This window comes from Microcebus murinus, chromosome 8 (assembly GCF_040939455.1).
Source record: "Microcebus murinus isolate Inina chromosome 8, M.murinus_Inina_mat1.0, whole genome shotgun sequence".
NCBI classification, from domain to species: Eukaryota; Metazoa; Chordata; class Mammalia; order Primates; family Cheirogaleidae; genus Microcebus; species Microcebus murinus.
The window spans coordinates 17,190,156-17,214,653 of NC_134111.1; the positions used below are offsets into that span (position 1 = coordinate 17,190,156).

At 38.6% G+C, this 24,498-nt stretch overlaps 1 protein-coding gene across 1 annotated transcript in view; it reads right to left on the reverse strand.

The window, feature by feature from the left end:
* NCKAP5 (NCK associated protein 5) overlaps positions 1–24,119 on the reverse strand; it is a 919,491-nt gene extending 895,372 nt beyond the window's left edge. Inside the window, exon 1 of the mRNA XM_012740059.2 lies at positions 23,658–24,119. The gene's annotated coding sequence lies outside the window, so the exon portion shown is untranslated. The remainder of the gene's footprint in view (positions 1–23,657) is intronic.
* Between the last annotated feature and the right edge of the window lie 379 nt (positions 24,120–24,498).

Genomic DNA, 24,498 nt, shown 5'->3' on the forward strand with positions numbered 1-24,498 from the left:
CTGACACTTGATGCATAGGCTTGGGAATCAGCAGCTGCAATGAGAACTTCAATTATCCTGCCAGCAGTGTGAATGCACTCAGCTATAGAACAAGCCAGATATCAATCAAAAGTGGAATTAAAACAAGATGTACACTCTCCACACCAATTTGAATGAATATTTAGTCAAAGCACTCTCCACGCCAATTTGTATGAATATTTAGTCAAAGAACTCATAATTCATTTGGCAACAGTAAAAGCAAAAGAAAATTACAGGAAAAAAATAAAACACTAAATGTCAAAAGTAAATCAAACACAATAAGTGTAATTAACACAATAAGTGTAAATGGGTTAAACTCTCTAGCGACTATCTCACACTGGATCACAAACTCCAATTATATGCCTTTTAGAAGAGTTGCGAAACCATGAAGAAATAGAATGTCTTAACTGACCTCTAAGTTGTGTTGAGGTTGTATCAGTAATCAAAACCTCCCAAAACCTCCCAACCTCCCAAAGTCCAGAACAAGATGGCTGGCTGCACTGGTGAATTACACCAAACTTCAAAGAAGATCAATGCCACTCTTCTCAAACTCTCCCAGAAAATTGCAGAGGAGGAAATACTTCTGAACTTATATTATCAAGCAAGAATTACCCTGATACCAAAGCCAAATAAAGACACTACAAGAAAAGAAAACTACAGGCTAACATTCCTAATAAATACAGATGTAAAAGTCCTGAACAAAATACCAGCAAATGGAATCCAACAGTATATTAAAAGGATCATAGACCAGGACCTAGTGGGACTTATCCCTGGGATCCAAGGATGGTTCCGCATGTGAAAAATCAATTACTATGATGTACCACTTTAACAGAATAAAGGATAAAAATCATATGATCACCTCAATAGACACAGAAAAAATGTTTGACAAAATCCAAAACTTGAAAGACTTGCACACTGAAAACTACAAAACACTGATGAAAGAAATTAAATAGGACACAAATGAAAAGATAACCCATGTATATGGATTGGAAGACTTAATGTTGTTAAAATGTCTATATTATCCAAAGCAATCTACAGATTCGATGCAATCTCTTACAAAATTCCAATGAGATTTTTTTTTATAGAAATAGAAAATACAATCACGAAATTCATATAGAACATCAAAAGACTACAAATAGCCAAATTGATCATGACAAAGAAGAACGAAGCTAGAGGTATCACACTTCCTGACTTCAGGACATATTACAAAGCTATCAAAGTAATAGCTATAGTGATCAAAACAATATGGTACTAGCATAAAGACATACATATAGATCAATGAAACAGAATAACCAGAAACAAATCTATGCATACACGGCCAACTGATCTTTGGTAAAGGTGCTAATAATACACAATGGAGACAGTATCTTTGACAAATAGCATTGGGAAAACTGGATATCCACATGTAAAAGAATGAAATTCTGCCCTATCTTACACTATACACAAAAGTAAACTAAAAGTGGATTAAAGACTTAAACATAAGATCTGAAACTGTCAAACTCCTAGAAGAAAACATGGAGGAAATTTCATGACATTGGTCTTGGCAATGATGCAATGGATATAAGATAAAAACACAGGTACCGATAATAAAATTAAACAAGTGGGACTAAGCCAAACTAAAAAGGAAATACAAAACATTATATTTGAATACTATAAAAATTTATATGCTCAAAAACTGCAAAAGGTGGAGGAAATGGACAAATTCTTAGAAACACATAACTCCTTAGCCTCAATCAGGAAGAAATAGAATTCCTGAACAGGCCAATATCAAGCACAGAAATTGAAGTGGCAAATAAAAGTCTTCCAACAAAATAAAGTCCTGGACCAGGTGGATTCATACCTGAATTCTACTGACCTTACAAAGAGGAACTCATACCAATACTGCAGAAATTATTCTACAACACTGAGTAGGGTGGTATCTTCCCCAACTCATTCTACGAAGCAAATAACACCTGAAACGATCAACATAGTGAAAAGGCAACCTATGGAATGATAGAAAATATTTTCAAATTACATATCTGAGAAAGGATAAATCTCCAAAACATACAAGGAACTCTGGCAACTCAACAGTAAAAACAACAACAGCAACAATAACAATTCTAAATAATCCAATAAAAAATGAACTAGGGGCTTGGATAGACATTTCTCCAAAGAAGATATGCAAATGGCCAAGAAGTACATGAAAAAGTGCTCAACATCACTAATCACTGAGGAAATTTGAATCAAAACTGCAATGAGATATTCACCTCACACCTTTTAGGATGGCTACTATTAAAAAAATTTTAACAAGGACGCAAAAAGTGTTGGTGAGCCTATGAAGAAATCGAAACCCTTGTACACAATTGGCGGAAATGCTAATTAATACAGCCATTATGGAAAACAGTAGGAAGGTTCTTCAAAAAAAATGAAAACTAGAACTTTCATATGATCCAACAATCTCACTTTTATATATTTATCCAAAAGAACTGAAATCAGGGTCTTGAAGAGTTATTAGCAGTCCTATATTGCAGCACCAGTCATTGTAATAGACAAGATATCGAAACAACCTAAATGTCCAACAGATGAACAGATAAAGCAAGCATGGCATATACATACAATGGAATGCCACTCAGCCTGAAAAAAGAAGAAAATCCTGCAATATGTAACATATTTGAACCTTGAGGACATTATGCTAAATGAAATAAGCCAGTCACAAAAAGACAAATACTGCATGATTCAACTCACATAAGGTATCTAAAATAGTCAAATTCACAGACTCAAATCATGGAATGGTGTTTACTAAGGGTTGGGGGTAGGAAAAAATGGGGAATTGCTAATCAATCGGCAAAAAATTTCAGTCAAGCAAGATAAATATGCTCTAGAGATCTGCTGTACAACATTGTATCTATAGTCAACAATAATATATTTTATAATTAAAAATTTAAGAGGATAGATCTTACGTAAAGTGTTCTTACTAACATAAAATAAAATAGGAACTGATGCTTAGAGAAGTTAAATAACTTGACCAGCATTTTATGTTGCTAGTGAACAAGCCAGGATTTGAACTGAGAGCTGTGCATGTCCTCAAAGCCCACGGGTTCAATCACTTGGCTTCACTGTCTCATCTACACCAGGAGTTTCTAAAACAAAAAAAAAATGATGAAAGCCTTTCAAATTAATTTTGTGAAGCTGGCTTAAACTTGATAGCAAAACTCAATGAGCTAGCAACTAATAAAAAAGGAGAATTGCAAGCCAAACTCACTCATGAATTCCGAAATAAAAGAAACAAATTAAGTGCTGCAGCTTAAAAAGGGAAGGATCAAAACCACAAACAGTTTGCTAGTATTAAGTTTAGCACAACATGAGGTTAAGTAGATGAGTTCATATATATCTATTAGACCAAAAAGACATTTGTGAAAGTCAACTGCTACTCCTGGGTTTTGCTAATTCAAAGTAAATCAGAAATAAAAGAGTTAAATTTTCCCAATATTTATATATCATCTTTTTAAAAAAAAAAATCATTGTATCTACTAGATATGTTTTGTTGATGTATCCTTGTCACTGATGCAAACAGAAATGATGCTCATGTTTTATTAGTTACTATGTTTGGCTATTGGGTTTAGATAGAACTTGTTTACCACATTTCTAGTAGATACAATGATTTTTTTTTTAAAGGTGATATATAAATATTGGGAAAATTTAACTTTTTCAGACTTGTTTTGGAAGATGAAAGAAGGTAAGTTGATTAGTTTTAGTAAATTCATACTCTAGGTGGTGAATAGTAGAAATGCTTTAAACAGTTTAGAATTGGGGCAGAACATAAAGCTATACTTTTTTGGTCATGAAGCCTACTTTTTCAAACTCAAAACTTTCACAACCTTCCACATGATAATTTTGTGCTTTTATAATACCATTTGCTGATTCAGAAAATAGAATGTGATTAAAACCTACTATAAACTTAGTAACATTTAAAAAGTTCATTGTAATTCACTAATTCATTACATATCTAATAAATGTCTATGTACCCACTATACATACTTCTATATATTTTTGAAAAATAGTAGTACACATATGTAGTGCAGTAGTAGTACATATCTGTAGTAGTACACATATGGCTGCACCATCTTTTTTTAGTGCTTGGGGTACATATGAATTTACACACCCTCCCAAATACCTCTGTGTCTCCCTCCCACTTACAGGAGTTCATGGCCCACAGGCAGGAACAACTGCTAGAGACACCTTCAGAAATCAGAAAGTATTAGAAATCTGAGTGGGAAACTATAGCCTGAAGGAGAGAGTCTCTTGATCTGACAAGTCTGCAAGACTACTCAGGAATGACTTGGTGACTCACCTTTTTACAAAAGTTGTGAAAGGCACCTGATAAGCACATAAAGTTTGGTTCTTATGTTTACATGCTAAAATGCAAGGGCTGTGATTCACCCATGAAAGTCCTAATTAGGAAAGACAGAATTGGGGAAGCCAAGTTCTCAAAATGTAATAGGGAAAATATATTTAATATTTAATATGTAATACATAATACATAACGAGTGATAGTCCCAAGGAAAGAGAAGAGACCGTGTTCAGATAGTTATTCACTCTTTAAGAAAGAACACATAGTTCTCATAAACAAAAATTTCCACTACCTCCCAATGTAGTCACGCACATACATGCAGAAAGATTTACAAATAAAACAGTGGATAATGGCAATTAAATGGGAAGCAGCAGCTTATTGATGGAGAATTCATCCATTAAAAGCTTTTCCATTCAAAATGTGTTTCAGCCAGAAACTGGCTCTTCATTCCTCCCTGTAGTATGCATTCTTGGTAGCTACTTGCAGAACATTGCCAACACCATTACACATTTGCTTTATTTAGCTTTCAAGCTGCTCTGCAGTTTCCTTCTTGCCAAAGAACTTTGTAAAAACTACTAGGGGAATAAGAAGCACAGACAGGTCGTCTCCCTGGCTTGGAATCCACTGCCCAGCTAAATCTAGGTTGCTTCCAGTACAGTTGGAGTGGATAGCGACCTCAGCTAATTATAATTTTCTCATTGAGTTGAGGTGACTGCCTGAAGGTGAACTGATGAACTGCACTCAATTCTCTTTGTGTCATTTTGTCAGCACTCACACTGAGATTTTTTTTTTTTTATCCAGGTAGACCTAGGGAAAAGTCTGACCCTGGGTGAAATGTTACCTTATCTCTCTGAACCTCAGCTGCCTAATCAGCAGGGAAATGACATGGATGAGCACAAGCAGTAATGAGTTTAAAGTACCTCTTTCACATCAGGCTTTGCCAGGAGAAATTTTCTCACCTCTCTTGCTCTTGTGTACCTGATAATGTGTTAATTCAAAGTGGATCAGAAACAAAAGAGTACTTCCATAATACAGTAAACAATTTCTATCTAAAACCAACAGCCAAAAATAGTAAATAATAAAACATTAGCATTATTTCTCCTCGCATCAGGGACAATAACAGGGATACATCAACACAACATTTCTAGCTGATACAATGAGTTTAAAAGAAAAAAAGGTGATATGTAAATATTAGGAAAAATGATAATAATGTTTTCAGACTTTTATTTCTTTAGGAAGGTAAAGAAAGATAATCCCTTAAATCCCAAATTTAGGGATTAATTCATGACCTGTCCTCAGGATCTGGCTGCAACCTGTGTTAATAATAAAACTCTGGTTTTTAAGGCTTTCAAATGAATTTGAATATTAGCAACTGCCTTGGGAAAGCATTTTATCAACTCCTTCAAGACTCAAAAAGCCACTTAATCTTCCCTTCTCCATTTTCCCCTTTACTCTGCCAACAATTGGAACGTGTGCCTTCAATTCAAAGCATATTAAAGAATATATTGCCAAGTTGCTCTGTAATTGTTCTCAGATGCATGCCTCATTTCAAATCAGTGGTAAGGTTCTTAAAAATAAAAAGAATGCTTTCTACTCCTTTGCTCCCCTACAATGAAGCCCAGTTTCCTTCTCCAAACATAGTGGGCACTCAATAGATAATTGTTAACTCACCATCACTTTTATAAAACAAATCAGGGAATTTTTCAAAAATAAACTTGAGTCTACTCATTTTACCAAACGAGTTTTAAATGTCTTTTAAAGATGACCCTATTACAAATCACCTTTAATTCATTCATAAATTCAGATGGTTAAATAGTAGGCAGAAATTTCTACAAATAATCTTTCTCTTAAAGCTGCAAAACATTTTAAAGACTTGGTTCAAGTGAACTCAGCAACATGTAGGGCCAAATCCTATAGATCAGTTAGCTGTTGTCCAAATGTGCAGGCACAGTGACTGTGTTTAACCCACCAAATAATACACTTCTGCAGAAATCAGCTTCTTTGTTGCCTTGATCTGCAGAGAAAAGCAGAAATCATAAGATCATAGACTCAAGAGCTGAAAGAAAATTCAAGAGCTCAGGTAGTCCAGCCCTCTACCTTCAGGGAAGTACGGTATTATTATTACCATTTTACTGGTCAAACAATTAAAACCCAGAGTGATTTTTCAGAATTTTTCTAAAGTGAAATGTCAGTAGAACAGAGGTATTCTGGGCGTGACTGCATCTAAAGTTCTCTGGTCTTTGGGTCTGGCGGCCTTTTTGCTACATCATCTGCAAATTTAATAAAATCCTTAAATTTCCACACTCAAGATTATCAAGATGACTTAATAGCACCTACTCCTACTGCCTCAGGAGCAGTGATTTCTTGCTTGTGTTCCCAAAAGCTCCACACCTGGCCTTTGGCTCTCCCTAAGCAGCATCCTTTCTGTAGATACGCCTTATCTTTTCCTAATGGTCCACTGGATTGCATGTTTTTGGGGGGCAGTGACTGTGTCATTTTCACAAAACCATTCCAGTGCTTCACACAATACCAGGCACATGGTTGGTACTTAATAGTTTTTGAATGAGTGGTTGAGTGCCTCTGTGATGTGTAATTCCCATGAAGTGTAGTTTGATAAGTGTTGTTGATGAAGAAACCACCTTCCATATTTTCTATCTTCTTGACCATTGAAGAGCTTCTTAATTAGGCTGTTTTTGATGCCTTGGAGGTGCCATAACCTTCAACTGGGATGTTGGGGCTGACTCATGAGACACATCGCAGAAGGATGGCGCTTGGCAGTTCAACTGAGTTAATCACTCCAGTCCAATCAAAGCTACCTTTGGCTTAGAACTTTAACTGTAGGCAGACATAGACCATCATTCACTTAATCACCGGGCTCTTTCTTTGGGTTCAACTTCCACACTTCTGAGGAAATTAAAGGAAATCATTTACTTCCATAGCTATTGAGAGCATGGCAATCTTATGAAGAGATATTCTCCCAAACACAGCACCTTCCTCAGTATTTTATAAGGGATTTCACTCTACTCTGAAATTACTCACTTTTCCTAGGCTGCTCATCTCCACACAAATACCGAGTCTTCATTTGCTGGTGTAGTCCATCAAGGTAAGTGCAGGATAGAAATTATATTAAATCAATACATGTCAACAGCCCCAAATTGAGAATTCATTTCTGGTTAATTTCTCTTTGCTGCTATGGTCTTAAATTAGAATGAAACACCAGACTAGGACCTGGGAGCAACGTGGGATGTCAAGAGAGAGAAGAGCCCCAGATAACTGGTAGGGATTGAGCTTCCATTCTATTACTGATCATTCCACTGAGATCTGAGAAGGGCTGCAAGAGATTCATGACCTGGCTTCCGTGGAGTATCTCAGCAATCCAGATTTTCAAGGTATAAAACCCTACCACCCCTTCCCTCCTGAAACGAGGGAGGAATCGGACCCCAAAAGGCATGAGGAGGGACCTTAAATGTCATCTTTAAGGTAATGGGCAAAGCAAATAGTGGTTCTAACAGGGAGCACGGTAGCCACCAAAATTAGGAGCAGCTGCTGAAACTTAGCAGTGATAGATACTGGCAGCAGAATTCAGAGACTCCATTTAGGAGGCAGCATGGCTCATGGGCAGCTGAGCAGATGAAGGTCTGAAAAGCCCATGGAGCCAAAAGAGCTTGGAGCAGCTCTGCCTGTGCATTCAAGGCCAGAGGGGTGGGACCACAGCACAGGAAGTAGCCAAAGTTTTAATTTGGGTTCTCTGAGCTAGATTTCCTGCACTCTGCCAGATTTGCTGTTAGATATTTATTCTCAAGAATTTTCAAAGGTTTTAGTGTGTCTCCCTCACCCTGTTCAACACAACTTATGCCTTAGAAGTAGAGGGACAAGTGAGCACATTACAAGTCGATGAGATGCTGCTCTGGGTTCTATAGTCAGTCCAACAGGCCTGAGTTCAAATCCTGACTCTACCACCAAGCTATCTGAAAATAGGCAAATGATTCAACCTCTCTGAGCCTCAAATGTCTCATTTGCCCCCAGAAAAAAATATCTTTTGAGGAGGAAATGAGGCAAAAAAACACAAAGCACCTGGCGCATGGTAAACACAATAGCTATTATTATGGTTTGCGTGCGAGTAAAATAGTGTCTGATAGACAGTAGGTGCTCAATAAGTATTAATGGCATTCTGTTATCAAGATTCATGTAGCATATCTGAAAAATGGGACATGGGACAGTTTCCTAGTGCATGGGGTCTAGAGAGTGGCCTAGTGCATGGGGTCTGGAGAGTAGCCTAATGCATGGGGTCTGGAGAGTGGCTTGCAGGGGAGGAGACAGAAGCCTGCAATGGCCTCGGGGGAACAATAAAGATAAATCCTTCCCCTCTCCCCTCTCCAACACTCCCCCCTGCAGAGCTCCCTCTCTTTCCAGGCAGAGATGGTATTTGAAAGGCTCTTGTCTTCATGGAGTAAAGAATTATTATCACCCAACAATCCAAGCCCAGTTGAAACAAATGCACCAAGTGTGGGGCATTCTCTCCATCAGTCAGGACTCTAAAAACAGAAATGATTTTACTTAAAAGTTCACAATCGGAGATATCTTTTCTTTCTTAGACTCAAATCCTAAATAAAGAAGACATGTTTCCTCTATCCAATTCTGCCATCGCCACCACCGCCATCACAGAACGACTCTGTTTCCCTGCAGCGTCAACACAACACCCCTCATTGTGTGCCCCAGCCGTCTTCCCCTCCCCAGCCTCCTACGAGCCCCTCGGAAACCAGGAAGGAGGCTGGCACCGCGGCTCCTGGGTGACAGTTGCTCATCTGTGTCGTGGAAGAAGGGGGATGGCTGGCCACATGTCGGCCAACCACTAATGAACTAGACTCCAAACCACAGAAACCCATTTAACAGATTTTTTTCACTAAATAAGAGGTAACTATTACTGCCTGAGATGAAAATCCCCTTTTTTTTAGCATGCCATCTTCACCAGTTTTTTTTTTTTATTTCGGCATATTATGGGGGTACAGACTTTAAGGTTTCAATATTCACCAGTTTTTTACAAAATGAAAACTGTGCTTATTCACCTTTCCTAACCCTGCCCTTCTCTCCTTTGTCCCCTTAGGAAAGCCGCGTGTAATTTCCAAACACCAATGGGGGATGTACACTCTCTGAGAAAATTGAAAGAGACATCACAACCAACAGTCCCAAGGACAAGAAAAACTTAGCAGGACATGACATGATGACACATTAATGCCTTTCACGGTGTCTAGCAGCCTTCGCCCTGAATGTATACGATTAAAACAAGAACCCGATGTTCCTTCGCAGTGCAGCTACAGAGTCCTTTACTGTGAGCAGACTGCAGGACCTGAGGGCTTTGCGAACTGTGGGAAGGGGTGGAGGGAGCTAGAAGAGCCCGAGGGAGAAGGTCCTCCAAAGCTCTGAGTCAGAGCTCAGCTATTTGGGGGATTCCATTCAGCCCTCTGGGGGTTAGTAAAGCAGAAAAGGCAACCCGTTCTGGCCCCTGATGATAAACAAGGGAAAGAACCCAAAACTCCAGGAGACGAATAAAACAGGCCCTAGACAGAACTACCTTGAAGAGCTGCAAAGTTCAAAATGAAGGCAGTATTAATAGGAACGGATGGGCGAAGCTAAAGCCATGACTTTGCTCATAGTCCTTCCACTCCCTTCGTTCGATTTTGGCTCACGCTGAACCGCTCAAACATCCCCCATGCATCCCCAACCACTGGGAAGGGAAACCCTAGCAAAGGCTAGAATTCACATGTGGATGATGAAGAACTGATTGCAGCCCCAAGGTCTCCAGGCAATCATCAGCAATTTGAAAATACATGCTGTAAGCCTGTATTTAAGGTGCAATGGGAGCTGCAAAACAGTGGTGTGTAAAATCTGGTTCCCGACTACAGAGAAATTATAATCTCATTAGGAAAGCAGGTCATGTGAAATAGCGAGAGGACGAAAAGTAAGATGCAGATAATTTGGCTCTGACTCGTCGATTCAAAGAAATCAACTGGAATAGCAGGGGAAAGATTGGTTTCTCTACTGTCCCAGGCGTGGGCATTTCCGGCATCCACTGCCCCTGTTATTTGGGAGGATTCCTCATTGTGTGTGACGTGGGGTGTGGGCACACAACTCCGGCTCTGCCAGCCAAACGCTGCCATCTGTTTCTGGATCTATTGATGCAAAGACTCGGGGCAATCAGGCTTGCTCACAGTGGCTACAGGGGGATTCTGCAATGTCTGTGATGTCCTGGCCTGCCTGCCTTTGTCCAGAGATAATCCCTGTGCTTCCTGCTTCCGAGCCCCTGGACTTGATTTGGCTGCAGGCTGTTTGCTGGTTCTCCAAACTCCTGCTGATTCTCTGAGTCTTTGACTGCAGTTCCTTACTCTGGTTTCTGTTGCCTTTCAACAAAAAAATACTGACTTTTTAAAAGCCATTCTGCTTGTAAGTGTCACCCTTGTTTCTACTGTATTATTATGAGCTTTTAAAAAATAAGAATTGTGCTTATTCTCTCTTCAGAAAGAGAATATGTAATTGAAAACAATTTAAGGGCATCCAATGATGAGTATCCTTTTTGTGTGTTTTACCATGACCTGACATATAGTAGATGCCCATTTTGATACTGTAGAAAGAATTGGATTCCACTTATGTTGGAATTCTTCAGGGCCTGGGGCAAGTCACCCAACCTTCCTGAGCCTCAGTTTCCTCATCTGAAGCAGGAATAATAACCCCTATCTCACTACACTGTTGTTGAAAATTAAATAAGACATTATAGTGAGAAATAATGGACTTTTTAACAAATGGTGCTGGAATGCCTGGATATCCACATGCAAAAGAATGAAGCTTGACCCCTAGCTACCTCATATCACATACAAAAATTATATCAAAGTGGATCACAGATGTCAACATAAGAGTTAACACTCCAAAACTCTTAGAAGAAACATGGGAGTATATCTTAATGACCTTGCATTAAGGAAGGATTGTTAGAGATAACAAAAGCATAAGCAAAGAAAAAGGCAGATCAATTGGACTTCATCAAAACATTTTGCATGTCAAAGGTCACCACCAAGAAAATGAAAAGACAAGTTGTAGAATAGGAGAGTATATTTGCAAATCATATATCTGATAAGGGCCTCGATCAGAATATATTGGGGATTTGGGGAAAAATGGGAGTGACTGCTAATGGGTACAAGATTCTTTTTTGTGGCGATGAAAATGTTATGAAATTATATACTGGTGGGGTTGCAAAACTCTGTGAATATACTAAAACACACTGAATTACATACTTTAAGTAGCATGTGAATAATATCTCAATAAAGTTATTAAAAATTTAAAAGAGGGTATATACATAATGGTGAACATATACAAAATGTATATCTCTAACCATTGCATATATATATATACGCACACATGTTTTAAATATGCCTATTGTATACATGCACAAATATAAGGCTTCTCATGTAGTAAGTCCCTCAAACAGTTGAGATTTCTTTGCTTTCTTGAAGATAACTGATTTATTTAGGCAGAAAGTACTAGAGATAGTGTGATTAATGAAAGGTGCTTCCGGCTCATAAGCACAAAATTCCTCCTACCCAAAGCAATTGGACTAATGCCTTATTTTGTAAGAATCCTCTATATTTGTCACAGGAACTGTGACATCTATGTCCGTATGCATCTCACCTGTATTCTTACCTGTCATAACTGTATTCCAAGGACCCAAATGGTTCTGTCTTCCCTCGCCTTTATACCTTTGGTCAAAATGTACTTAGAATCTTGCTCCAATTCCTTTCTTAGCAGTGGGACTCTGACTTTCTTGTAGTCTCACCTCCCAGTATTTTTTTCTTGTTGCTTATTTATGCTGAATGAATTTACCACAAAAATATAATTACCAACATTCAAATTTTTCATATAAAGCCAAGAGTTTGCTTTATATGTTTTGTTTGTTTATCTGCTTTTCATAAAAGCATAGTAAAAAGATTGGAAGTGAATTCACCAGAATTATAACACTGAGTGTCTCAGAGTGATAGAATTATATGTAATATTTTTGTTATCCTCTTCCATATACTTTGTGGTATTTTCCAAATTTTCAACAAAGAATCATTATTAAAAACACTAACGCATATAATGTAGAAACATTGCATATTTAAATGTTATAAATTTGCACAAAGATGGTTTATGAAGAGAATTATCTCCAAAGTCAGGATGTCCCCAGAGATGTACCAGAACATTCCCTGGAATAAAAGTTGTGTGTGAGTCAGCTTTGTGTACATTCCTCTCTTTGTGACCCTCCCTGTGAAGGTAGGAGGGAATCCACTTCTGTCCATTTCAGTTCAAGCCAGTAATCAAATGTTTAATCCAGTCTGCGGGTTTAATGTGGAGATTTGTACCTTTGCTCATACGGTTTTTGAGCTGGCAGCTTCTGGTTGAATTCCTCCCGTTGAAGAAAAGCTGAGTGATTTGTATCACCGGGCCACCACCCATACGTTTACAGGCTTGCAAAAAAATCTTAGTCTAGACAATAATTAAAGTCAGAAACGTCACATAATTAAAGTACATCTTTCCCAAGCCCTTGGGACCATTCCTTGGCACGCATGACCAGCAGTATTTACACAGCCTGTTCTCGGGGTACACTTCGGGGTACCCTCTTGGGCACAAAGTCTTTGAGCGAGTGTGAGAAAGGCCAAGGCTTGGTGGGGGTGGTAGCTTTCGGTGGTTGTGAAGAAGATAAAAGAGGGATGTTTCCTTCCATGTGTAAGGACAAATGACAAGGACCAATGTGCTATAATTGAGACATCAGGGAAGCAGAAGTTGAATTTGACCAGTTAGGAGCCTAGCAAACCCTTAGACAGAATATGCCCCGGGAGTCGCAAACCACCAACTTGAGGGGTTCGGCTGGCCGTCAGCAATATTTTAGTCAGCCTACAAAAATTTTTTAAAATTAATACTATCATTTAAAATAGGGAAATTAGGGAAATAAAAATCAACAGGGAAAACAGGGAAATGAAAATCAAATTTCCAGCTTCTTTTTGAATAATTAAAAAAAGATAAAAATGCACAGCTAGTTCCTTTTCGGTGGCAATTGCTGGAGCTAAGGCACAGTTACATCCTTCATGTCTTTAATAGGATGTGGTCTCCAACGTGCCCACATCCTCTAGCGTCCATGCCATCTCTACCACGATCAGATGCAGTGGCTGTCCCATTCATTCCCCTGCGGCTGATTTTGTTTTTCTCACTCCTGGCAGCCTTCCACTTCCATATCGCCCGTGAGGGGACTTTGCAAGCATGTGAGACCCAACCCACCTCCCTCTCATCCCAAAGCCTCTTCCCCTCACCATACCTTACCATGGTCTCTCCTGTATCTAGAATCTTCCTTTCTCTATGTTCACTGGTGCCTTGTAAGAAAATGAATCTAGAGTCAACCCTGGAATACCTTACAAGCATTGTGATCTTCTGGGAGAATAGAATGACGCAGCATAGAAAAATGATTGGACATAGCAAACTAAAATTCCATTCCTACTAATAACTAGAACTAACCTAGATTGTCAGAAAGACATGGGTTCAGAGATCTCAACTCCTTAATTTTCTAGTTTGAGATCTTGATCCAGGCTCTTAACCTGTCTGAGGCTCTTTCCTTATCTGTAAAATGTAAATATTTGTGTTGCCTGCCTCACAGGACTATAGTAAAAACCAAAGAAGATAGTCTAAGAATGTGAATTAAACAAGGACTAAATCAATATAGGATTAATTTTTTGGCTAAATTATTATTAAGTTACTTTGGATGGCTTACTGAAAAATCCACCTTAATAAATTTTCCAAATTCTCTCTCTCTGAAAAAGGATAGTATAGTAATGGGGCTCTCAGTTTGTTGTTACCAGTTGCCCAAATCGATGGGTTGTTTACCAAGTATACAGAAATATTTTAAGTGTGTATATAATCTTTCTTCCTAACCCTCCAGGAGACCCAACTAACTAAAAAATCTGTCTGCAACAGTGTCTATAATGTCCATTATTACATAAGTCTCTCTACATAAGAATTTTTAAGTTAGCTTATAAAGTATTTCTGGTTTGTACAATATGTACTATTTTTAAACTTGTATTAGTAGGCATAACTATGGCATTCTGATCTGTGGCACTTAAGAAAAAGAAAATATGAAGAAATTGGACACAATACTAACTATTCTACATTTTTTAAAAAAATTTATGAATATAAAAAGAATCTGTATTTATTATAAATAATTTGGTTATGGCTGTAATTATTGCAGGTGCAGGTATACCTTGGGGATATTGCAGGTTTGGTTCTAGATCACAGAAGTAAAGCAAATATTGCACTAGAGCAAGTCACACAAGTGTTTTGTTTTCCTGGTGCATATAGAAGTTGGATTTACAATATACTATAGTCTTTTAAGTGTGCAATAGCATCATGTCTAAACAAAAATTGCACACATATGAATTTAAAAACACTTTATTGCTAAAAAATGCTAACGATCATGTGAGCCTTCAGCAAGCTGTAATCTTTTTGCTGGTGGAGGGTCTTGCCTCCATGTTGATGGCTGCTGACTGATCAGGGTGGTGGTTGCTGAAGGTGGTGGTGGCTGTGGAACTTTCTTAACATAAGACACCAAGGAAGTCAGCTGCATGGATGGACTCTTCCTTTCACAAAAGTTTTCTGCGTAGCATATGATGCTGTTTGATAGCATTTTAACCCATAGTAGAACTTCTTTTAATTTCAGAGTCAATCCTCTTATACCCTGCTGCTGCTGTATCAACTGAGCTTATTTAATATTCTAAATCCTTTGGTTGCCATTACGACAATGCTCACAGCATCTTTACCAGGAGTAGAATTCATCTCAAGAAATCACTTTCTTTGTGCATCCATAAGAGGCAACCCCTCATCTGTTAGAGTTTGACCAAGAAATTGCAGTAATCCAGTCACACCTTTAGGCTCCACTTCTAATTCTAGTTCTCTTGCTATTTCTACCCCATCTGCAGCTACCTCCCCCACTGAAGTCTTGAACCCCTCAAAGTCATCCATGAGGTTAAAATCAATTTCTTCCAAACTCCTGTTAATGATGATATTTTCACCTCCTCCCACAAATCATGAATGTTCTTAATGGCATCTAGAATGGTGAATCCTTTCCAGAAGGTTTTTAATAACATTTGTTATTAATGGCTGCATATTATTCTATTGTGTGGCTGCACTATAACTTATTTAACAATCATCTACTGATGAACTTTGAATTATTTTCATCTTTCACTAGTGGAAGTATTATATTATTGTGATAAACATTCTTATGCATATTCTACGTAGACTTGTTATTTCTTTAAGGTACACTCTTTGAGGTATATTGCTGAGTCAAAAACATGCTCTTTCCCTCCTCAATTTGTCTTTCCACCAAATCGTCCCAATTATATTCCTACCAAGAATGAATGAAAATGCTCAATTTCCATGCCTCATCAATGATAGTAAGTTTAATTTTTGCTAATAGGTAAAATAATAATATCTCATTATTTGCATTTGCATTCTTTTAATTTTCAATGAGACTGAACATCTATTCATATGCTTTTTGGCCATTTATATATCTTCTTGGTAAATTGAATTTCATTACCTTCAACTATCTTTTTATTGGTATTAATCTTTCTCTTGTTGATTTATAAGAACTTTCTGTGTAGTCCCTAATTTATTTGATTATTCTCCTCTTGATAGAGGTAGATTCCATATGTTACTATTAAAAATAATATTTTAATGAATAATTGTATAAGTATATATTTGTACACAGAACATATTATTTTCTTTGAATAGATTAATTTAGAATAGAATTGATTTAAATATTCTAACTCCCATGGCTAAAATGCTTTTCATAAAAGCCATACCAATTGACATTCCTACCATCACACTATGAGATAACCTATATCATAGCAATCCATCTCACATTGGATCAGAGTATTACAACAGAATGCAAAGAAAGACATAAGATAGAATGGCATATAAGTCCTACAGGGAAGCAACTGTCAATCCTGCTGTAGGATCCTTAGGAACCAGGCCATAAAAGGAAGGACCTGAAATTTTTGTTAAAACTGAAATGAAGAGGCATGTAATCTTTACTTTCTTTAAAATTTGGTCAAAACCTAGCTCCTTCATAGTTCATTTAAAATATGTGACTGTTGCTAATTTAAGATAAAACCTGATTAACACATTCAACTTCTTACCTTTCTGTATTCCACCAACTGAGTCCAGTGAACTACTGTGCTAATACTTGCTGCCCTTAGAAATGCTAAATCCCAGTAAGACTAACAAAATGAAAATGCAAATATTGGACCATTTCAGGAATGGATGACATCATCCTGTGTCATGGAAGTTCTGAAAATCAGGCCTCTCTTTCTCTTTCTTCTCATCCCTTCTTCTCTTTCCACTTTCATCTCTGCTGATCGAGCTTATAGAATGTTTGATATATCTGCCACACTCTCTGCATGCCCATGGCATTGGTTTGGTTTCTCCTCAATCTCTAGTAGGATCATTTCCATAGTTAACTAACCTATCCCAAGCTCAGGGCTGCTGCACTGTCCTTATTAAAGCCTTTGCTGACTTCCCATTGCTAACAAGATAAAGTTGTTCTGTAGGTATATTTTTCAAAGTAGGAAAATAAAAGATATTTAAAATTTTGTTTGCTTGATTTACAATTTTAAAATATTTGATATTTGGCATGTTGACCTCTATTTTCACTCTGTCTCAGGCTCAGAAATTGATAAAGTGGACCAAACTCTGATATGTCCAGTTACTCTGGTTTCTTCCCTTAGCATTTTATTAAAATAACACATTTATTGAGATATAATGCATATATAATACAATTTTCCTTTTCAAATAGTACAATTCAGCAGTTTTGTAATATATTCACAGAGTTGTGCAACCATCACCACTAGCTAATTCCAGAACATTTTATCACTTCAAACAGAAACCCCACACCCATTACCAGTTACTTCCCATATCCCTTTTCCCCAGCCCCTAACAACCATTATCTGTTTCTGTGGATTTGCCTATTCTGAACATTTCACATAATTATATAATATGTGGCCTTTGAGTCTGGCTTTTTCACTTAACATAATGTTTTCAAGGTTGATTCATGTGGTAGTATGAATCACTACTTCATTCCTTTATACAGCTGGATAATATTCCCTTGTATACATTTTGGTGTCCCAGTCATACATTGATAGACATTTGAGTTCTTTCTACTTTTGGGGAAGTATGCATAATGCTGCTATGAACATTCATGAATAAGTTTTATGTGGACATATGTTTGATTCTCTTGGGTATATATATAGGAGTGGACTTGATGAATCATATGGGAATATTATGTGTAGCATTTTGAGCAATTGCCAACTGTTTTAAACACAGTCGCGCCATTTTACACTCCCACTGGCAATGTGTCAGGGTTCTAATTGCTTCACATCGTTGCCATTAGTCCTTTGCCCATTTTTAACTGGGTTACTATTTATGGTTGAGTTATAATAGTTCTTTATATATTCTAGTTAAGTAATATTCCTTTGTATTGAGTTTATCCTACTTGGAGTTCATTGAACTTCTTGGACATGCAGATTTATAAGTTTCATCAAATGTAAGATGTTTTCAGCTATTATTTCTTCAAATATTCTTTACGCCCCTTCCTATCATTTGCTTTTCCAGGCTTCCATGATGTATATGCCAGCAGGCTTGATGACAAGTGTCATCAAGGAAAAAATTCTTTGCACTGAATGAATTCTGAATCAGGTCATAAAAGATAAGACCTGAGAGTGAGGGTTTGCAGAGAGCTGGCAGGTCAAATAATGACAATTTTCTGAGAATGATGCTTTCCCCTTCCTGTGGCTGCTAGGCTACTGGTTTTCACAGCTACTATATAGTTACAAAATTCCCAGTTTTCAAGCTGGGAGAGAGGAATAGGAATAGAGCAAGTTAAATGCCACAAAGCTTACTATCTTTACTGAGATTCACCTAATTTCTTCCCATGAACAAATGCTACTTGGATTGTTGCAAGCCTTTGTTTAATTTCTTGAGTTATCAAAACATTAATCTTGATTATTTTTGTCAGTGCTTTCTTGCTTTTAGGGAGAAGTAGATTTTTAGAGGCCCTTCCTGCACTTCAGAGTAGTTCCCTTTTCCCTGAGCATTTGTAGTCATTAGAAACAGGGTTTTAAGTGGTTTATTTTATCATGTACATTGTTTTCTAGTAATATTTCTTGTGTAGCCCCCCCTTGCCAGGGTCTCTTTCTTCAGAAGTATCTTTCTGAGTCCTTTAAATTTTTAAATGTAAAACTAATTCTCAACTTATTTTCTGTTATCAAATGACATTATCCTTACCAAACATCACTGTGTTTAATTAAAATAATATTAAATAGAATTTCAACCAAACAGAACCAAATTTTAACCAAACATATAACATGATGGTAGAAAATTATCCAATTATAAGAGAAATATTCTATTATCTAAGATTTTTGTCCTAAGAACAACTTATTGATACTCTTAATCTCTGCAAATCTAGTTGTTTCCTACCCACTCTATATACTCATCTATAGCTCCACAGATTCACTGCTGATATTCAGTAATATTCAGCAATGATGATTAGGACTCTGTACTGATATCTCAGTACAGATGACTTGATTGCACCTTCTGAATGCACAAAGTATATAGATTAGGGCAATAGAATAACCAACCACTAGGATGAAAACAAAACAAGACAGTCTTAGGTGAATGGACAACAACAAGAAAGATAAATTATATGTGGGATTTTAAATTGGAGGTTAAGAGCTCAAACTTGGTTTTCAGAAAGTCATGGGATTAACCGGGCTCTACCACTCACTAGCTCTGAGACTTGGGGAAGCCACTTTACCACACAAAACCTCTACTTCCTCTCTGTAAGGAGAAATAATGCTTAATTCACTGGGATTTTGTGCAAATTAAATGGTATAATGAATGTATAGCACATAGTATAGTGCTTACAATAAGCCCACAGAAAATAATAGTGTTAGGTGCTAATCTGAATACCCCCCATCCTTGAGCAAATTAAATTACTGCAACTACACGAATATATTTCAATTTAGAAAAACAAGGTATGTTTCAAAGGTGAGACTATTGCCTATAAGTATTCTCCCATTTCCCACCATAGAGGTGTTTTTCAGGCTGACTCAGATACTTGACTCTCCCTGATGTGTACCACATGCTAACCTCCTATAAATGACAGACTTCCAGGAAACATGCCATTCATTCATGCATGCACTTACAGCATCAACATTTATTGTGCATATTATATGAGCCAGGCACTAATCTTAGCACTGATGAGGGGTGAAGAAGGAGCAGACAAGTCCTTACCCTCAAGGAGATTACCTTCCAATAGAGGATACAGGCAGATTATAGGGACTACATTTCAACATTAGAGAGTAAAATATCCAACATTTTAAGATATTAAGTCCCTGACTCCCTCATAGCTTGGGTTCTGTTGTGTTCCATATTTTGTCTAGGAGACCCCCGTTAGTGGGATTTGAAAGTCAGAGTGAAGATCAGAAAGTGGATGGTATGTTTCTGCTCTTCTTGCTAGAGATGTGGAATATTTTGCAACATCTGCAGCAAAGACTTCAGTATCTTGTCTGTAGCTTCACATGTTTCAAGAAACAGAGATTCTTGTTTTCATGGAGGAGATGAGAGCAGAGGCAATGTAAGCCTGGAGTTAGCAGGATTGTATTATCCCCTCCAAAACTCAGGTTGCAATGTAATCTCCAATGTCACACTATTGAAGGGTGGTGCCTTTAAGAGGTAATTGGATCATGAGAGCTTGCCTTCATGAATGGATTAATCTTTTCATGCATTAAGGATTAATTGATCATCAATTCACTGGGACTGGTGGCTTTATAAGAAGAGGAAGAGAGGCCTGAGCTGGCACATTCAGTCCCCTCACTGCATGATGCCCTGTGCCACCTCAGGACTCTGCAGAGAGTCCCCACCAGCAAGAAGTCCCTTACCAGATGCAGTCCCTTGACTTTGGACTTCCAGGCTTGAAAACTGTAAGGAATTTATAAATAAATTCCTTTTATTTATAAATTACACAATTTCTGGTATTCTATTATAAGCAACAGAAAATGGACTAACACAGTCAGTTTCCCGATTTCTAGCTCTGTGATGGTAACAGAGACATAGTGGTAAATTTGATCATGTTCTGAGCATTACCTTTGGAATTTCTGCCTGTCCCCTCATTCCTTCTGAAAGATTTGATATGTCACCTAAAACCAGTACAAAATCCCTTTCTGCTTAATCCCGCTGAAATAGACTATGTAATCTGCTACTGGATCCTGATCAACACAGAGAAACAAATAATAAAATGAACAAATAAATAAACAAGAAAAGTACTGATTGTAATAAGTGCTACAAAGAAAAAATTATGTAAGATGAGGGAGTATTTTTCAGATGGAGTTTTTTTGAAAGGTCTCCTTGATGAAATGAATTCAGGCAGAGACCTAAAGGAAAGGAAAACTTGAGTGAAGAGTTAGGAAAAATGACTTCCAAGTAAAGCAAACATCAGCACCAAAGGCTCAAAGGTTGGGAATAGTTTGCTGTATTCACTCCTGAGAGGGAAGAGAGAAGAGTAGCATCATTGGAGATTTGGGACAAATGGCACCAGATGAGGCTGGAACGCTAAGCTGGAGTCAGAGCTCTTCAAAGTGTGGTCCAGGTACTGGTGCCAATCCACAAACTACTTTTTGCTGATTCATGATAAATACAAAAATTAAGAATAAATATTTTGAAATGTAGCAATTTGACATCACCACAATATTCAAGCAACGTTTTATATTTTATAAAACTATCAGTCCATAACAGATTAGAAATGAATTAAATGAATTAAAAATCCAAAAGTAGTCCTTCACCACAGATAGTTTGAAAAGCATGACCTCTAACCCTTGCTAGGGAGAGGCAAAGATATAAAATGTAACCAAAATCTTAAAAATGTATGTGGTGTCGGGAGGATGGGAGGAGGGTGGAGAGGATGGGTATTTACATATATAGTGAGTGCAATGCATACCGTCTGGGGGATGGACATGCTTGAAGCTCTGACTCGAGGGGGGAGGGGAGGCAGGGCAATGTACATAACCTTAATGTTTGTGCCCCCATAATATGCTGAAATAAAAAAAAAGAAAAGTATGATCTCTATATGTTGAACCTCTCAAACTTTTCCTGTAAAGGGCCAGATGGTGAGTGTTTTAGGCTTTGGGCATGAGGGGGGATAGAGTCTCTGTTATAACTACTCAACCCTGCTGTGATAACAAAAAAGCAGCCACAGAAAATATGTAAACAAAAGGGTGTGTCTGTGTCCCAGTAAAACTTTATTTATAAAAACACATGGTGGGTAGATTTGGGCCAGTGATCTGTAGTTTGTCAATCCCTGTTCTAGGCCACAGAAAGGACATTCGACTTGATTTTTTTAAAGACAATAAACCACCCGCTTCATTGAGACCATCCTTTACCCTTAATCATGCCTCATTATCACCTGTACATATCTGTAGTCTTTGCATCACTGACTCTAAAATCAGAAAGGACCTTGGAGCGCCTCTCAGCGCTAATCCAGTGCTCCCCGAGTAGTGATCTTGACAGGTGAAGTCCCTGCTTGCAGGACTCATGTCCAAAGGCAGAGTCCATTTTGTCTCTTACCTGCATCCTAAGGATGATGATGACTCCATTTACCCTAACTAACCTCATGAGTAACCCAACGTCCCAAGGGGTCACAGCCTCACATTCTCCAAGATCTAGCCCATCACACACAGGTTCACACAGTCCTCCAGTCACTAAGTCCCCTCCGCTGCCCAGTTCTCTGAGGTATACCGTCCCGCTTTTCTTTTGTGCAAAGTTGCATTTTTGCCCCAATGAACCGGTGTGGCCATTGCCCATCTCCGACTCTTCGCGTCTGTCTGACGTGGTTGCATCGGACAGGTGGCACATCCCATGTGCAACCTAGTTTCTCTCTGGGCTCAGACACAGCCACAGAGGCAGGAAAGCTTTCTGTGTTCACACGCGTCTCCATCCACGAGGCACCTACTTCATAAACACAGCCCACCAGGCCCACAGTGGAACGCCTATTCTCTCCCCAACCTGGGCCGGAGACCACTGCGTGGGCAAGGAGATGGACTCTCCCCAGCGGGTCTCTCACACAGAGGCCACAGAGCTGAGGCAGCTCCTTCTGAAATCTCTTTCATTTAAGATTCCTTTCATTGACCCGGGACAAACCTAATGGGTAAAACTTTGCTGTTGCAAGTTTCCTTAAAAGATCCCCTTCTGGGCCTACCACCGTTTATCTTGGCAGCAGGTAGCTTCGAGAATTTTGGAAAGGCTCAGCTTGGCATAACCTCAGAGCTACTGGCACATTAAAGATTAATAAAGCACATTTAACTGAGCTCAGGATGCTGCAATGTGATCCCTCACCGTGAAATGTGCAAGATTCTTGGTTTGCAGTGAATAAAATTGAAGCCAGGAAGGTCCTACCCTGACAAGCTAAGCCAGGACACAATTAGGAACTTTGTATGTCTTTTGCTGGTCAATTGATGGCTAGGAAACAGTGCCCATCCTCCTCCTTAGCATTCTCAGGAATTTAAGATGGGCACTCGAGTATGACCCCCCAGAGCTAGGTATTTATTAAACTTGTAGCACCACAGATATAATGCAACTGCACCTGCCTCCTTAAAGTATAAGAAAAGGGTGATTCAGAATGAATTCCCAAGTTAGCAATTTCTCCAATGAAATCAGGAGAAAGCAAGACAATTCCGAACGCTTTGGCTTTGCTTTAGTAAACCAGAATGCTTGGGTTTGATTGAATATTAGACCAGGAGGAAAAGAAAAATGCAAAACAAAACACTCTCCACGTGCACAGGGGTGGGGCTGGCAGCAGAAAGAACCATGTTTAAAAGGAAAATAAAAAATTAATCAGGCATGTACATCCTAACTGCTGGTTCCAAGGAGGAGTCTATTTGCTGTCAACCTCCAGACGCCTGGGCACATGGCAGCAAAGTACCGGGATAGATCAGCAGAGGTAAACATTTAAAAATGTACCATCCTGAGTTCTGGAAAAGCACTCACACACTCCATGTGCTGGGGAATGCCTTGTGTCTATGGACACAGTGAGTGTGAGCCCCTCACGTCCTCCAGAAAAATCACAGCAAACCCTGCGCTGCAAAGCAGAGCTCTGGACCGGAGCGCTTAGTAATTGGGGTGCTCCCCTCTACACCAACAGCAACATTCAAGGAAAAAAAAAAAAAGAGAAAACGAAAGAAAATTCTGTCCTTACCGAGAAGGCACAGCAGACAGGGACGTTGACTGTTTCACTTTAGCCCACTCTCTGCTTTCTCTTTCATTCGATCAATGTTCTAATGCTATTGAGGAGAGTTCCTGGGGCTCTCGGATCTTCCTTCAAGAGTTTTAATCACTGGCTTCCCCAGGCCGGGTCTAACAAACACCGCTGTGTTCTGTCAACATTTGTATGCGGCACCACATTGGGCAGCCGGCCAACGCACTGGAGTTTCAAGAGGCAAGGAGAGAAAACTGACACCCTAACAAACATGCTTCCCTCTTTTGTGTCTTTTAAGGTGGTGCTCAAAGTGTCATCTTTGATTCTGACGGGAGCTAAAGATAGCCTCTTTTTGTGACTTTCTCCACTGCCCCCCGAACGAATGCCTGGCCCGCCCGGCCGCCCGAGCTGGGTGCTGCGAAGTTTGTTTTCTGTCTCGCTGCCCTGAAGTTCTCCGCACAATCGCATGGTTCGCCTCTCCACCAGCTGCACTTTAAATGTATTTTAATTGGCTGGAATGTCGAAAGAATCCATTTGGCAGTCGTTTATATGTGAAGCACGCCCAGGGCAGCTGAAAGAGGCCCCAGAAGCAGCCGATTACTTCATCAAAAGCTGCAGTTTGAATACCATTGACTCCTACATAACTACAGTGAACTCAATTCTATAGGCAAGAAGGAGTAATTAATAATTTGCTGAGAAAATTCTTCATTCATCCAAATGCCAAAAAAGCAAAGGGAGAAAAAAAAAAATCCCTGCCGATACAACAGTTCTTCTGAAAGGCTTGATTTATAGCCGCCAGTTCCTCCTCTTTGCAAACATTGACTTTGTATACCATTACAGG